Here is a 16206-nt window from a genome sequence, read left to right as displayed (position 1 = left end):
CAGGGTTAGGATCTTTAGATATGGGCCAGTGACTTGTGTCCATTGGAAGCTTAGCTCTGCATAGTTCTTCTCTGAGTAAGTAAATGGAAACAAGAGGCAAGCTGCTATTGGTGGAAGTAAGGTTTCCTGCTCTTCTTCACTCTGAATTGTTTTGCTGGAGGTAGGCTTTAGCTATCAGCTTTGGAAGCTATTCTTCTCAAGAATCTTTCTTTTTCCAAATTATTAGTGATGCACCTTCAACATTAATTTAATACTTTTTTGCACTCATGCACAGAATATAATTTTGAAAGTCTGAGATACTAGTGTTTTAAGTTGAATGTAAATACTGTTGAAAAGAATGTATAGTACTACCATATAAAGTGGTTTTATATCAAAGTTAATTTTCAAAAAGAATATGTGAGGTATATATCAGGACAGGAAAGTAAAAGGTCAGGTTGTGACTTGATCTGGATTTGCAGGACCAGAATACCACATTTGCCTCTCTAATTCTGTTCTTATGAGACTATGGTACAGTCTAACTCCCAGGCTTCTTATTAGGATGCTTTAAACCCTAGAAATTCCTGCAAGGCATTGGAAAAATCTGTTATAAAGTGAGCTATCATTACTTATTATCATACAAGATAGCACAGTAGCTAAGAGTCTAGTGATTATTCCCAGTGTTGCCACTCACTAGCTCTGTGAGCTGGCAAATTGCTCAACTCTACTGTTTGCAGTTTTAATATGTAAAATGTGGGCAATTTACCTTCTAGAGTCATTCTGACTATTAAATGAAATAGTGTGTGAACATATTGGCACTGTACTGAATTCAAAATAACATTGAGAAAACATCTATTAGTTGGGTGCTTATTTTAGTGAAATAAAAAGTATTTTTAGCACACTAATAAGCCCAAAACAAATATGTATGAGTCTTTGGGTTTTAACAGAAGGAGAACATGAGTTTTAGGAAGGCAGGAGTTTGCTTAAGATTAATAAGTCAGTAGTAGTCAATTTGATGCATTGTTAGATCCTTATTCAGTTGTTTAGGAACCTTTATACATGCCTTAAATTATAAAAGGTTTACTGAGCACATGGTGTTTGACAGGTGCCATGCCAACTTTGAAGGACATAAAATTGAGTGACAAATGTCTTTGGGGGAGTGGGGTAGGAATGGAAAATTTTAAATACATGTGTTCTTGTCTAACTTTCCTATAGGCCTGATGATGATGAAGTTTTATGCAAGACAAGTACTCCTATCTACATAAGAACTTAGAAGAAAGCAAAAGTGCCTTAGCACAGCTTAGTTTGTCCTTGGTGAGCACAGAGATGGTCAGAGTCCTCCCAGCCCAGGAGAGGGGAGAGAGTAGGGGTATTGCTAGGACTTCTGCCTATTTGGAGGTATTTCCTGGTCTCCAATTCTGTGTGTGTGTGTGTGTGTGTGTGTGTGTGTGTGTGTGAGAAAGAGAGAGAGAGAGAGAGAGAGAGAGAGAGAGAGAGAGAGAGAGAGAGGAGAATTCACAATTGAAAATTTCAGCAGTCACCCTGGCTATGAGCTAAGGCGTGCAATTCCAGTTTTCACAGAGGCATTGTGGCTCCTTTGTATCTCATTCTTTGGGGTGGGAGGAAAGCTGTTATACTCAAGTTGATTTTAGTTCTTCTGACCTGAAGTTAAGCTGATTTTTTTAAGTGAGATTTCTCATTATTTTGTGGTTATACTGATAGGATTATTAATCACAATGAATTTTTACATTGAAAAATCACTAGATTACCTTTGTAGATTTATTACATTTCAGAATACTGTCAATAATTTTAGGTTTCTGTAGTTGTTTTTCTCTTTTTCTTTTCTTAATTCATTTTTTTTTTGAAAAAAAGTTTTGTCAGGATCTCTCTAAATAACCTTGATTGTCTTCAAACTCACTTTATAAACTAGGCAGGCCTTGAACTCATAGAGATCCACCTGCCTCTGCCTCTTTAGTGCTGCAATTGAGGGCATGTGCCATTATGCCTGTCTGGTTTATGTAATATTTTAAAAATTATTTTCTGTATGAGAGATGAATCCCAGGAAATGGCCTGTCTCTGTCTCTGAAAATTGTTCTTTTAACTACAATACTTAGGAAGACGGAGGATAAAGATGCACTCCTATTGGAATGACTGATGTAAGGAGCTCAGTGAGACTAGGTTACTCAGATAGGTAGCAGTGGAAGTAGTGTGCAGACCCTGGACTATATAGGACGACATTTTTTGTATGCTTCTTTAAGAAGAACGGTAATGTATTAGGATGGGCAAAATAAAGCTGTTACTTTTACACTTAAAAGCCAAACATTGGCTTTTTATGAAGTAGTTAGTGACAACTTGCAGATATTTTGCCAAAGTCTATAGAATTATTCTTTCTTTTAATTTGACATCTCCACAGAGATCGCCCTGTCACCCCCCTTGCCAATTTAAGCATCAAAAGTAATATTTTTTTTAAAAAGTAGCAGTTGATAAATGTCTCCTATTGAATATCATTTTGTTTAGGATATCTAAACAAAGTCAGGATTCAAATAAGAGCTGCTGTTTTCACTATTATGATATTTTTTGATTGATTGTAAAATGGATAGAACCCTCCTCTGGATTTTTCTTTCTTAGGGATTTCCTGTTCAAAGAGAATTTGTTATATACACATCAGTAAAGCTGTGCTAATATAGGCTTCGGGCCAGATCTTAGAAATAGCCTCATTATATTGAACTGGATATCATAACGGTATCCATTAAGGTAGGATTCTCTCAGTGTTTGTACTTTTAAACCCAAGTCCCTTGCCACTTTTTACATTTCATCAGCAATAGCACCATTCTTTGGTAACGTATCCAGAGAAAGTGTGGGTCTCACATCCCTCCTTCTAAGCATTGCAAGCTAGAATCTGTGGCTTTCAGTCTTCTTAGGGGTTTGTAGCTTGGTGTTGTTCATTCATCATTTTACTTTCTGGGTTTGTGGTGTATGTTCTGGCGACCACAGGGTAAAATCCCAGGATTTACTTCCTTCAGGTATCTATGTAGTTGCTATTGCTGTCCAAATACGCAGCAGAAAAAGAACTGCCTCCCTCCCCCAGTCTAATGAATGTCAACCCAGAGTTCTTCATTTTAATTTTCCCAAGCTTTAGGAGACTCACAGTGTTGGAAGTCAGTGTTAAGTGTCATTGTGGAAATCATACTGCAGCCCTCTCAAAGTAAAGCACTGATTGTGTAGCTATGCTGTATTTGGCTTCTGGACCTGTTGGGGCTCAGGAATGCTGAAGAATGAGGCACACAAAGGTAAAGGCAGAATAGGAGTTGATGTAAATTCTCCAATTAGAGCATGCAAGAATGTGGTGAAGTGTTCTATTGCCAAAACTAATTGCAAACTGGGGAAAATACTAGACAATATAGGGCATTTTACAATTTAATCTCCTTCCTGTTTGTGTGTTTTCTCAGTTGACTCAATAGGACTTTTATTATAAAAAAGTTTCTGTCATAAGAATCAGCTTACTTTCTGTTGTGATAATTAAGGGGATGATAAGTGATGTTTTAGATTGAATTTCTAAGGTAAACTGGGGTGTTGCAAATATTCAGCAAATATTTTACCAGTGCCTGCTGCATATCAGGGAAAATGACAGCTGAGATGCCAGGATTTCATCCAACTTTTAGAAACTTTGGAGGCTCAGGTTGTGTTGTTATAGGTAGACTAGAGGCATCTTCCAGAAATATTAGATACAGTGTGAGAAAATGAGAGAAATCAAGAACACCTAGAGTTTTATCCTGAGCAACTTGGGTAGTGTGGGATAAAGCAGTTTTACAGGTAGTGGCAGCAAATACAGTTGAGTGTTGCAGGTTTCTAACTTGGAGGTGCCTGGAAGAGTCACATTCTGGACTTCAGTGTTGGTGGCGTGGAAAGGTCTTAGCTAGTGATTGGAGATCATCAGGGTAAGGAGAATAGGTCAGAGAGTAGAACAAGATCACTGGTGACTAGGTAACAACCAACAGGGAGGAGAAGCTTTTTGGGGACAGAGCAGTAGCTTTGCAAAACAGCAGTTTGAAAGGAAATAAACAGCCAGGTTCTGAGAAAGTATCTTTTCTCGAGTACTGATTTCCCATCCTTCTCCAGTCCTCTTTTACCTGATTGCTTTGATTTATTTTCATACCAGTTAACAACTTCTCTGGTTTCCAAAGTATTCTCCCCTTTGCAGCATCAGCACCACTGGAGAACAAGTCAAAATGCACATTTTTGGACTGACTCCTGGACCTGTAAATAAATGAAAAAGGGTGGAGTCTGACAGATCCGTTTTTAACAAACAAATTCTGTGCTTTTTTAGGAGTGCTAAAAGATTGGGCTACTGTTTTGAGAAGAGGAGTCACAAGCTAAATCAAACAAAAAAAGCAGATGGGAAATACACTATCCTCTCTTTCTGGGCCAAATATCTAAGGCTAAAGAAATAAGTGTATTTTATTTTGGCCAGTAGAGCACTTCTGAAACATTGTCATGGGGAGCCTTGCAAACTTTGTACATTTTAACAGCAGTTAGCTACCTATTCATCTATAGATGACTGTATGCTGTGCGTAGTATTATAATATCTGCCTTCAACTACACAAAGTGAAAATTAGTCATTTCAGTGTGAAGCCCAAATTTTCTACCAATTCTTGAAATCTTTCTTTAACACAAGATCCTGGCCAGACAATTTAAAATGATGCTCGAGGTACACATTCGATGAATTATGAATTTTATTCATAAAATACATCTCAAATTTATTTTAGCTGTTTAAATAATGGAGCTTAATGTATATTTAGTCAAGCATTACAGTAGTAAGGGCTTAAGGAGATTAGAAATAAATGAATCCAATTAAAGAACGTGTCCATGAGATTTGATATGTCATCGGTAGGAGTGAACTGTTTGCACAGTGACTGTAAAGAAATCATTAATGATTAACTATCCAGAAGAGGGTTAATCAAGAATAAATGTTACAGGACATACTTTAAAATATTTAAGTTAAACAAACAATGACTTGTGCATCATAGCATACTGCACCATGTCATCATTTCTGCTGTCTTTTCCAGGAGAGTTCAAAGCCTGGGGTTTTTATGTCCCCATAACACACAAACATGAGATTTGAAATGTGCAGAGCAGGGAAGACTTTCCTACAGTACCAGGCACTTTGTTTCGCAGGTCTTCTCACATGAGGCTGTGGGGGTAGAATTTTGGGACCCTGTAGCCTTGATACGTAATCAAGCTTTCCATTGTGTGGATTATCATCTTTTGACTATAGGTATTTTTTTCTTTCCTGTTTCTGAAGCCAAAAATAGTTGTGTTATCTTTATGTTCTCTTCTAGAGGATATTTTTAGGGTTCAGAAATCAGTTTTCTTTGTGATCAATAATAGGAGAGAGAAGAGTCATGTTAGGATAGAGCCAAATGTAAGGGGTTAAGTGACAGCAATTGTCAACCTAAACAAAATAACTCTCACCTCAAAAGGAATAAATGACAGTTAATAAATTGTTTATTCTGGAGCTGCATTTGAGTGGCCATGACTCAGAAACAGAGTTACGTTGCCCCAAATGTCACATTCCAACATGGTAACAATTCAATGAAGTTTTACAATAACAAAACAAAGAGACACTTTTCAAATACATCAGGTAGGTAGGTTGCAAGTAAAGTGGGAGATTCTCAGCTATAGGCCCCAATGCTGCCTTATAGCATTCATAGCTTTTCGGTTGGTGAAAACTAGGAGTCTGTTTGTACATTACAAAGTGTTTATCTAACAATTACAAATATGTATATCGCATTCAGAGGTGGATTATAAATTACTATTTAATGGTATTAAAGATGGGCCATTTGGCCCAAAATAATTTGACTTTCGATTTGGAACATATCAATTTTCTATATCTTGTAAGTTCCAATTAGTTAATTAGTCTTGCAGAAGGCTCAGTGTAAGATACAGTTTCTCCTATAACATTCATTTACAGAATTCCTATTAGCCTATCTAACTTGGATTTATTTATAACTGTGTTGGTTTGAATAGGTTTGGCCTCCATAGATTCATGTGTTTGACTTCTTGGCTCACGGGGAGTGGCACTATTAGAAGGTGTGGCCTTGTTGAAGTATGTGTGGACAAAGTGTGTCACTGTTGGGGTGTGCTTTGAGGTCTCTTTAAAATTAATTAAAAATATATTTTATTTATTATAATTAATTCATACATTACATCTTTCCATTCCCACCGTCCCTCCCTCCCTCTTCTGCCCTATTCCCCTCCCCTAGCCCTCTGACTATTCAGCTATTAAAAACAAGGAAATCTTGAAATTTGCAGGTAAATGGATGAACTAGAAACAATTATCATGAGTGAGGTAACCCAGACCCACAAAGATATGCATGGTATATACTCACTGATAAGTGGATATTAGCTCAACATAGACATATTCTGAGAGACTCCACCCATTGGCAGATTGGGACTCTGGGCGGAGTGTTGAGAGTTGTAGGGAAGACTGGGGCAGATGGAAAGACAGGAAAGACTAGAAGGGGTCAGGAGCTCCATAGGGAGAGGACCATCAAGGCGTGAGGGTCTGGACCCAGGGCGACCTGCACAAACTGATGCACCAACCAAGGACAGTGCATGCAAAGAGCCTAGACCCCTTGTTGAGATGTAATGGATGGACAGCTGATTCTCCAAGGGTGGAGGAGGGCAGACTGCCACTGAACCTGACATGCCCCCTTGGCAGCATGGCCTTTTAGGCACAGGCTGGGGGGAGGAATGCAGGCTATCCTCTTGAGACTTGATAGATGGTGGCCAGCCAGACAGTGGGGTAGGAGCCCCCACCCCTCATCAGATCTTTGAGGTCTCTATGCTCAAGGTCCACCCAGTGTTGAATCCAGTCTTCTTCTGCCTGCCTCCAGGTCAAGATGTATAACTCTTTGCTCCTTTAGCACCAAATCTTCCTGCACACTGCCGTGGCTCCTACCATGATGAAATCTCTGAAACTGTAAGCCAGACTAAATTAAATGTTTTCCTTTATAAGTTGCCTTGGCCATGGTGTTTCTTCACAGCAATAAAACCCAAACAAAGACAATAACCTTTCCCTTTTTTGGTCTCAAATTCACTATCGTCCTGCTTCAGTCTTCCCAGGGCTGGAACTCTGAGCACATGTCACCATGTCTGAATATCTTTTCTTTATATTGACATCTTTCTAGATGTAAACTAAATTAGGAGTGCAGGACTGAGGATATAGCACAGTTGGTAGAGTATGTGACTAGCATGCATGAAGTGCTGGATTTGATCGCTAGCGCCACAGAAGCCAGGCATGGTGGTACATGCCTGTAATCCCAGCACTGAGGAGGCAGAGACAAGAGGGTCAGAAGTTCAAAATCATCCTCAGCTACATAGCAAATTGAAGACAAACTGTGCTACATGACACTCTGTTTCAAAAACTGAAAACAAACAAAAACAAAGAAAGAGAAAACCAAAGCAAATAAACAACAAATAAATAAGCAGTTAAAGCAGTAAAGGGGAAGATGATCAGGCTTTAATTTATCCCATTAAAAAAAAATCAGGCAGGCCATTTTGTGCTTAATTTGTTTTGATCTGTCTTATAAAAACTAAAATTCTCCTTGTCTTCTAAGAAAATACAAAACAGAAAAGATCAACAGAATTTGGGTTTCAAACCTAAAGGATGAACAGCTATATTTAAAACTTTAGCATCGAATGTGAGGCACCAGAGTACGTGAGAAAGTCATATTCCACTCTCCACTCGACTGTGGAGAATGTTCTGACCACTGGCTAGATCTGGGTAGGGGTTTAAAGTTTACCACCTGTATTGTCCTTGGCTGGTGCCTTAGTTTGAGCAGGACCCCTGGGCCCAAATCTGCCTATCATAATGTTCTACTTGTAGGTTTCTAGGACCCTCTGGATCCTTCTACTTTGCTATTCTCCCATGCTTCTCTCATTTAGAGTCACAATAGGATGTCCTCCCCTCTGTCCCACGTCCCCTAGAGGGGGAGACCTGGTGGCACTCAGAGGAAGGACAGCAGGTTACCAAGAAGAGACTTAGTACCCTATGAGCATATACAGCGGGAGGTAATCCCCCTCAGGAACAGTCATAGGGGAGGGGAATAATGGGAAAATGGGAGGGAGGGAAGAATGGGAAGATACAAGGGATGGGATAAACATTGAGATGTAACAAGAATAAATAAATAAAAAAAACCTTTAGCATCGAAATAGGAATGTTGTTTGAACATGAAAATTAAAAAATTCTCATAGTAAGAAACGTGGCCCCAAATTAGTTCACTTTATCTCAACACTGAAATACCTAACATAAAACCTCAGAGACAGAAAATTCTGCAAAGTAACAAGAGTTAAAAACAGATCAGTACAGAAGTGAAATATCTAGGCACTATGAAAGCATATGTGTGTTTGGACAATTAAAAATCATAAATGGTATTCTTAAGAGGTTGAATTTATGAAAAAAGAAATTCAATAGTGCTTTGTGTTTCATATGTAATATTCACAAATACAAAATCTTAGATATAAAAGAAGTTGGAATGGTAGGAATGCTTGAAACTTCCTCAATTAGTAATCTGTTTTGATTATAAAAGTGAAAAATGCTCATTACAGAAAAATCATGACAGTACAGAGAAATATAAAATGATAAAAGATATTTTGATGTATTTCCTAGGAATCTGCACTTCAATTTTAATTCATTGCCTCTCATGATACACACATAGTACTTGTTAATTTAAAAAGAAAAAATTGAGTTTATTGTGTTTTTCACATCATTGGAGTCAAATCATTTAATGGCTGTATAAAAATTTATCACAAGGTTATGCCATATCTTAGTAATTTGTTTGTATTTGATTATTTCATACTTCTAACTAAATGTAAGGAATGATGGTAATAAATACCTTATATGGATATTTGATATTTATCTTTTAGTATTTTTTGTAAATTATTTTCTTTTTTAAGAAGCTCTCTGTCTTTTAAAATATTTATTTATTTATATATATTATTAATTTATTCATATTACATCTCAATTGTTATCCCATCCCTTGTATCCTCCCTTTCCTCCCTCCCTCCCGCTTTTCCCCTACTCTTCTTCCCTATGACTTTGACTGAGGGGGACTTCCTCCCCCTGTATATGCTCATAGGGTATCAAGTCTCTTCTTGGTAGCCTGCTGTCCTTCCTCTGAGTGCCACCAGGCCTTCTCTTAGTCATCTCTCCAGCTCCATTTTCTATTTTCTAAGAATACATTTATATCACTAGAGGTGAAACTGCTGGAAGTAAAGTATGAACATTCTCCACACTCTTTATAGGTGTTACTGGTTTGCTCTCTTAGCAGTAGCAATGTGGATGTCTACTTACTCCAGTATACGTCGTTGGGACTCATCATTAAAAATACCTCTGCCAAATTAAAAGCAAAATTATCATCTGTTGCTTGCTTTAATGTATACAGATTATTAGTCATGAGTCTAAACCTTTGAAATATTCCCAAGCAATTTGTGCAACCTTTTCTCACTTTTCTATTGTGGAGATATTGCATTCATTATCAGATTATAGAATTTATTTATCTTTGGATTTAAAATTTTATTTTTCTTATCTTCTTCCATATAATTGTGGTAGCTAGAAAAGGTAGTTTAGGATGAAATGGTTTTAGGATTCTAGTTTTCCTAAACATTATATATGCTTGAATTATAGCTTGATAAAATAAGTTAATTTACAGCAACATACATAGAATTTGACCCTGACTTAGGATCTCACATGATTTTAGAGTCATCATTATTAATCATAATCTGGGAATTTACCTAGTAGATATCTTGTATTTATGTAGGAAGTTCAGATATATAGTAATTTTGAATTTTTGGCCACCTGGATTTGAGATGAGTCAAAGCTGATTACATTGAAAATTGCTTTTTTAATCACTAGTAAGTGAGCTTCATACAAGATATATTAATTAGAAAATAAATGTTGTTATGTGAGAGGTAGTTTAGGAGTTTATTGTTAATATATGATATTCACCACAGCGACACAGACATACTCTGGAAATGCACAGAGTGATAGCTACAGTGATGGGTGTGTGAACTGAGAGGAAAAAGGAGAAATCACTGTGGCCTGTAGGAGTAGGAAAACAAATCCAGTGTGATGGCAGCTCTGCACTTAGCACCATTTTAACATGTTTCAAGGATTAATTCAAAGTACCACGTGTCTGCTATGAGGATGATCACTTCTCCATGTGTTACAGCTTTTTGCTGTACTTTTTGGTTGGTATTGTTTTCCTACTGGTTGCATTCATAGCTATATTTCTTGAAATCAAAATGCAATGGTAAACTTTGTTCCCAGGTATTGTCTTCCTCATGTGCTATGATCTACTCCAAAGAGTTTTAGATGAAACTTTCAAAGTGGTGGAGAAAAGTGGTTTTAAGGAAAAGGCACCATTGATAAAAGCAAAGAGTTTGGGGGGAATGACAATCGGAAAAACATGAATGTATTCATTTATATGAAACTATTTCATTTCCAAAGGTGTCTTAGCCTAATTTTCAGGCAGATTGTCTTCGTATTTGAGCTTCTCGGTACGGAATCCTCCTTATCATCGCTTTCTGCTGTGCTCCGTGGGAGCCTGAATATGAAATATAAAGCAGGTCTCTCTGCTGCCAGGATTTCCTGACGGCTAGGTAGCAACTCTGCCAGAATACAGAGAAGGTCATGCACTATACGTGAGAGTGACTCTAGCATCCAATTAAAAAGTTTAGTGTAGGCACAGTCATCCCCACTTAATCTGATCACAGCTTAATGCAATCCTCTGCTTATTTCAATCAGTGCCTTTGGAGCCAAATCAGTTGTGTGTCTCTGTTTTCACGTTTTGCCTGGGTAATTTGATCAATTTCAGCTGTTGAAAAAATAGCTCAGCTAGAAAATCTGGCAATGTCTTTTAAGAATTGACATGAAGCATAATGTTCCCAAAGAAGCTCCAGAATAACCAGCAGATCCAAAACTTCCCATATCAAAAGTAAATGTTTAGTTTTCTAAAAAAAAAAAAAAAAAAAAAAAAAAAAAAATCATATAGTGTGGTGTTGGGGTGGGGGAAACATTTTTGTAAAGAATCTAGAAACAACCTAAGCAATGACGCTGCCTGCTTCTTTGCACACAGATTACAAGGTTATGAATATTAAACAACATGTCCTGACTGAAATGATAGAAATGATGTTAATGTATTTATCTGAGGCACAACATTCCTTTCACTAGCTTTACAAAGGTTTCACAGGGAGCTTTTTACATTAGAAGTTGGCATTGATTTTATGAATGGTTGTGGTGCATTGTTAGGGGAAGGCTGAGGAAGGCCAGTGGAGTGAATGTGGCCTCATTTTTTCTATTGAAATTGAAGTCATTCCAAATATGTAGAGGGTTATTATAAAGTTTAAAGTGTTCATTCTGAACACTCAATGATTTTTGACTGTCCAAAATGGGATAAGAGAATTACTTTGGTCTGAAAATATGGATGAACTTGACAGCTACAAGTCCAAATGATTGTGTGTTACTCATCTCTCATTGCTTTCAGAATGAGGTACCCAAAGACGTCTGTGGTGGTTGCACAAATCATTGAAAGGAGAGAAAACCAATTTAAATCATTCTTATCTGCCTTTGGAAGAATATACCAAGTACCATATACCAATAGTTCCTCTTTCAATTTGCCAATTGTGGAAGTCGGTATGAGCTACCCTTAAAAAGATAAATTTTGGAGTCCCAATTATATAGAACTTCTCAAGAAAGCTTGAAGTATAGAACCATGACTTTTTGTTGTTAAAATTATCTTACTCATGTTCCTCACCAAACTCTCTGGAATCCAAAAATCTGTGCAGCTGAGTTTTTTTTTGTTTTGTTTTGTTTTTTGTTTTTGTTTGGTTTTACTTCAGGAGAGAAGTGTTAAATAAATGGCTCCACTAAGCATTCATGTTATCTTGAGTACATGTGTGGTACCAGAATTGCTTCACTAGAAGACAAGGAGAGAAGTAGAGCCAGGCTTCTCTGATGTCCGAGTTTGCAGGAGGGAAATGGGACTTGTAATGTAATCCCCATAAGCATCTAGCCCTTTACAAATGAAATACTCAATTTAATAGAAATCTAAAAGTAAAACAAATGCTTTGTTCTTCCCAAGTCTGCCATTCAGAGCTTCTCTTGGCAGCACATCAACCGCACTTGAAATGTCTTTAAGTGGGTATTTTTTTTATTATGCTTTTCATCCTAACATATCTATGGAACTGTTGGAGTTTTGAAAAGAGAAACAGGAAGGCTGAGTCACATTGCATATTTGTGTTGCTCTAACAATTCCATGTGCTTACTTAGCAATAAAAAACTTACCTAAGTATTTTGACCACATGCAGTAGAGCTTAAAGACTGAAATGTGTTTGGGATGAAAAAGAAGAAATACAATGTAAAAAGTGTTTATTTTTTTATTTTAGAATTAAAATTTTTTACTTAGGTTTTTTTCATACAGTATATTTTGATTATAATTGGTCCTCCTGATCCTCCCCATCTTTATGTTGTTTCTTTTTCTTTAGTGTTTACAATGAAAGGCATCTAAAGTGAGGTAGAGTGGTGAAGTAAGAGTGACACTGTGGACTGAGCATTTGCTGTTCCAGGCTCTGTGCTGCAGGGTTTTTCCACATGATTTTCTATAAGCCTCTGTGTCTTTATGAATAACAGACTAGAAATGGAAGCTTAGATGGCAGGTTGTTAGTAAGAGACAGAGGTTGGCTTCTACATTGATCTGCATGATGCTGTGCTTTTCTGCTAAGTTTGAGCAATTATTAGTATTATTTAAACATTTTAAAATATTTTTTTTATTTTATATGTGAGAGTGTTTGCTTCACGTACATGCGTATACTATATGCGTGCCTACTGTCTACAGAGGCCAGAAGAGGGCATCAGATCTCCTGGAAGTGGAGATGGTTGTGAGCTGCCATGTCAGTTCTGGGCACCAAACCTGGATCCTATGGATTTAAACTGCTGAGTCATACCTTGAGATCCTAGGGACAGTTATTTTTAATTTTTTGTTGTTGTGGTTAAGGATCATTTTTCATTAAATCATCAAGAGCATTGATATAATTCTTATATTTTACAATAATGTGAATGTGCACAAATTTAAACTATATATTGAGTTAGATGTTATTTAGACTTATTTAATTTGTAATATTTATATTATTGAAAGCTATGTAAGCCAGGTGTGGTGCTGCATGAATTTAGGTGGCTTTCCGTGAGTTTGAGATCAGTGTAATCTACAGAGTGAGTTCCAGGACAATCAGAGCTACATAGTGAGACCCTGTCTCAAAACAGACAAACACACAAATAAGCCATGCTAAAGTTTTAAACAGACTTAAAAATTTTTAATTTTCCCATGAATATATGGGAAAATTATACACATTTATGAGGTACATCCTGATATTTCAACACATGTATGCAATGTGCAATGGAATAGTAATTAAAACTTTTTCTTTTTTATATATTTGAAACTTTGATCTCTTTTCTTCTAATTTTTCAAAAATATATAATAGGGTATGAGCAATAGTTACCTTCTTATGCTACAAAACACTAGAACTTACTAAATTTTCAAATTCCCTTTCCTCTCCTCTCTCTCCCCATCCTAGACGTAAGTAGTGGCTGTTCTACTCTGAGAACTCACATGTGTAGGAGAGAATATGTAGTGCTTGTCTTTCTCTGTTAGAATATTTTTTAAAGGTAATCTCTTGTATAGCTTAGGCTGACCTCAGACGTGACAGGTACTGGAGGATGCTGTCAAACTTCTGATTTTCCGGCCTCTCCCTTCCAACTGAAGGATTATTGGCATGTGCATTTGTGGTTAGTTTATGTGGTAATGGGGACCCAACTAGGACCTACTGGCTAATAGACAACCACTCTCTATTCACTAAGCTACACCCCTGGCCCAACACTTAACATAACGTCTTTCAGTTCCATCCATGTTGCTTCAGATTACAAAATTTTGTTCTTCATTATGGCAAAATGATACTGTGTGTGTGTGTATGAGTGATATTTTCTTTAGCCACTCATCTGTGTATGAACCCTTCAGGAGTGGCTTTGTGATTAGTGATGCAATAAGCATAGGAATTCAGATACCTGTTTTGATATGCTGGTTTCATTTCTTTTAGACTTTTATTCAGAAGTATGATAGCTGCATGCAGCTCAATTTGTAGTTTTCTGAGTATCCATTATACTGTTCTGTAATTTGTATTCTTATCAGCAGAGTAGTGAGCAAGGGTTCATTTCCTCGGTACTCTCAGTAGCATTTTTTTTGTGTGTGTTTTTTTGTTCATTTGTTTGTTTGTTTTTAATAATTATGATGGGAGTGAGAGGATATATTTTTGTGATGTTAATGATAGATAGTGCTATTGAGTCTCTTCCCTTGTTGATTATTTCTAGCTCTTCTTTTGAGAACTATCTTTTCAGGACGCTTGTCTATTTTTAAGTTGTTATATTTGGGAGTTTCTGTCACAAGATCTCTCCTATATTCTACTAGTATTCTTCTGGCAGCTGAATAATTCACAAATATTTTCTTTGATTTGGTAGATTTTTTGCCAGCATTTTTATTTGCTGGCAGAAGCTGTTCACTTTGATATGGTCCTATTTTCAAATTTTACTTTTGCTGATTAAGCTTTTGAGATCTTATAAAAACAATACAAAATATCATTGTATATCACAGTATCTTATGGTATTTCTTCTATATTTCTTCTACTTATCTAAAAGTTTCAGGCCTTCCATTTAAGTTTATGATCCATCTTTGGTTAAATTTTTTATACAGTGAGAATAGGTATTTTGAGTCTCTCATACAAAGATATCTAGTGTTGGTTTTACTGTTGAAGCATTGCATATTTTTTCATTTATACTTATATGCTTTTGTAGTCTGGCTACTATTTCCCATTGGCCCAGGCACTTGTTTTTATGTTAGCACCTAGATTTTTTGCTAGCATATATACATATACATATAAATATATTTGCACATATAAAGAGCTTTATTTTTCGTTACATTTTTATTACTTAAGCAATTCTCATACAATGTATTTTGATCATATATTTTCTCCTCTCCCACGTTCTCCCAGATCCTCTTCATCTCCTTTCCTTCATGTTATTTTTTTCTTGAAAAACTACTCAAAACCCCAAACCCAGAAAACAAAAATCACAAAGCCACTACACAACAAAACACACACACTCTCTCTCTCTCTCTCTCTCTCCTCTCTCTCTCTCCTCTCTCTCTCTCTCTCTCTCTCTCTCCCTCTCTCCCTCTCTCTCTCACACACACACACACACACACCCAAACTCATTTCGTATTGGTCTGCTATTCCTGAGTTGGAGGCCTGTCCTAGGGTGTGGTAGATATATCTCATGTCACTCCATTGGAGAGAGCAGATTTTCCCTCTCCCAGGAGGTATCAATTGCCAGGTGCGTCTTCGTGAGGGGTGGTGTAGTATACTAGAGATGAGGCACTGTAGCACCTTTAACTTTTTTCTTTGTGCTCAAGAATCTTTTCTCTGTTAGAGTAGTGCACTTATATACGTTTTAGGATTGTTTCTTGTGTTTGTTTAAAGAACAGCCTTTATGTTTCTTTCTGTTAGGTTGTAAGCACTGAACCCAGTGTCTCTTTCATGCACAGCAAGTGATTCATCCTTGATTTATTCTCCCAGCCCACTAATAGTATTTTTGATGATATTGCACAAAATTTCTAAATTGTTTTTGGGTAGTGTGAACATTATAACAATATCAATTATTTCAATCTCTGAACACTGGGAATTCTTTTCAGTTTTTATGTCTTCTTCAATTTGTTTGTTTAATGCTTTGTACTATTTCTTGGAGAGGACATTCATTTCCCTTGCTAAGTTTGTTTTTAAGTATTTTACTTAGAAATATCTTTTGTAGATAAGATTACTTTATTTGAATTTTTTTTAGCAAGTTAGCTATCTGTGTATAAAATGCAACTTTTAAAAAACATTATTTTAAAAAAGATTATTTATTTATTTATGTATACAATGTTTTGCCTACATGTATACCTGCACACCAGAAGAGGGCACCAGATCTCATTATAAAAGGTTGTGAGCCACCATGTGGTTGCTGGGAATTGAACTCAGGACTTTTGGAACAGCAACTAATCCTCTTAACCTCTGAGCTATCTCTCCAGCCTTCTTTTTTATTTTTATTTTTTTTTAAGATAGTGCCTTATCTTGTAGCCTAGGCTA

The 16206-nt window shown here is 36.6% G+C and overlaps 1 protein-coding gene across 3 annotated transcripts in view; it reads left to right on the top strand.

The window, feature by feature from the left end:
• Sim1 (SIM bHLH transcription factor 1) overlaps positions 1-16206 on the top strand; it is a 76408-nt gene that overhangs the window by 26064 nt on the left and 34138 nt on the right. The window lies entirely within an intron of this gene.

This window comes from Acomys russatus, chromosome 21, assembly GCF_903995435.1.
Source record: "Acomys russatus chromosome 21, mAcoRus1.1, whole genome shotgun sequence".
Classification (NCBI taxonomy): domain Eukaryota; kingdom Metazoa; phylum Chordata; class Mammalia; order Rodentia; family Muridae; genus Acomys; species Acomys russatus.
This window is presented reverse-complemented; position numbering and strand designations above follow the sequence as displayed.